This window comes from Spermophilus citellus (genome assembly GCF_964194105.1).
Source record: "Spermophilus citellus genome assembly, chromosome: 5".
Classification (NCBI taxonomy): Eukaryota; Metazoa; Chordata; class Mammalia; order Rodentia; family Sciuridae; genus Spermophilus; species Spermophilus citellus.
The window spans coordinates 84,080,625-84,082,353 of record NC_138186.1 but is presented as its reverse complement, the minus strand read 5'-3'; the positions used below and the strand labels follow the sequence as shown (position 1 = coordinate 84,082,353).

Below are 1,729 nucleotides of genomic sequence, written 5' to 3'. Positions count from 1 at the left end.
ATCATTTTAACCAACTAGTACTCTAGTCTGAGACATACCTTTTTATTTTGGGGTGGGGTGGGGGAGAGTATAGCTAGGTGATGAGTGTGAGGCCCTGAGTTCAATCCCAAGTAACATAAAAAAAAGTTTTTATTTTCTTTTCTAAAATCTAGATTCCAAGTCCAAAATCATCACAACATTAAAATGTCTTTTATTTGGGTTTCTTGGAATGACCATCATTGACAAAAAATATTTGCTCTGATAATTTATAAAGGGAAAAATAATAGAAATATTCAGGTTTTGGGAATGTGGTTGTAGCTCAGTGGTAGAGCACTTGTCTAGCATGTGTGAATCACTGGGTTCAAGCCTCAGCACCACATAAAAATAAGTAAATACAAGAAAAGGCATATAAAAATGTTATCATATGTTTTTTTTTAAAAATATTAAGGTTTGTTGACACTCTCTAAATTTTGAGAATTCAAACATATTGTGACTGTTCTTTTGGATATCAAACAGAATAACATAAAGAAACCTGACAAAATAAAAATTGGGTTTTCTGAGGTTAATTATAATAAGATGATTGTGTAGTTCTAAACTTAAAAAGATCCTCTTTTGTAAAAACTGAAAAAATAAGTCAATACATTGATTTTAAAAAAGAAAAAATTCTTTATCAGTTGTCAATTAGTGACATTCATAATATACTTTAGGGATAAATTAAAGCCCCTGCATTAGTGCTCTCATTAAGGTTTTTTTTTTTTTTTTACATTGAGAACAGGTACTGTTTTATTAAACGACCATATTACAAAAATACCACGGTAGATACCTTAGTTCATCCTTCTAATAAGCCTCTTGATCTGGTCTTCCCTGTTACAAGCATCTCCACCTTCTGCAAAATAGGTGGTCTTTTTTTTTTTTTTTTTTCATTCTACCTCGTGGAGAATATAACCTGAAAGGCCACACAAAGTTATTTGCCTCTTTGAAGTGTTTTCCATAGTGTAGATCTCATGAATCAGATCTCCATGCAGATGATGCCATATTTACCAAGCGATCAAGCAATCAAAGCGTTATCTGTCAAGGCAATTTGTTTCCTACTGATTTTGCCATATCAATGCTTGTAGATTAGTTCATTCATTAACTTCAGATTTGGATACCCCCATGCAATATATGGTCCCACAATCCTCAGCTTGTTAATTGAAGCCTTGTTGAGCTTAATGAAGGTGGCATTGAAGATCTGGTAAAGGAGAAGAATTTGCAACACCTTAATAACCTTTGCACCCATACCATTGATACTTGATCTTGATGACAAATGCCAATTTTGGTTCTGCAGGTACACAGAAGTTGCCAAATTTTCTAGCCATTCAAATCTCCATTCTGTACATGTGCCTATAATCTTTGTGGCAATGCTTGGCTTTTTTTTTTTTTATAGATAAGTTTCTTCCTTGACTTTTAAAACATCTTTTGGGCAAACTTCTTTCTTGGGTGATTTACCTTCAGCTCCGTGATGCCGCAGTCTGGCTGGGCACAAATAACCAGGAAGCACTTGTAGGTTCAAAACAGCAACTCTTTATTGCCGAACTCCACCAGCACTCCACGCACACTCCCCGGGAACTCTCCCAGCTCTCCACCGGGCTCCGAGCCCTCTCTCCCTCAGAAGCCCGTGAGAACTCAAGGGGAACTCCAAAGTGGCAGGTTCCCGAGGCAGCAGGAACCACCCTATTCCTGGAGCCACCCTATTACACAGCCTGTCCCA

The 1,729-nt window shown here is 36.8% G+C and overlaps 1 pseudogene across 1 annotated transcript; it reads right to left on the bottom strand.

Annotated features, from left to right (window-relative positions):
* Positions 1–803: 803 nt before the first annotated feature.
* Positions 804–1,337, bottom strand: LOC308649436 (large ribosomal subunit protein uL30-like; annotated as a pseudogene). The gene has a single exon. The product of its transcript is annotated as a large ribosomal subunit protein uL30-like (transcript).
* Between the last annotated feature and the right edge of the window lie 392 nt (positions 1,338–1,729).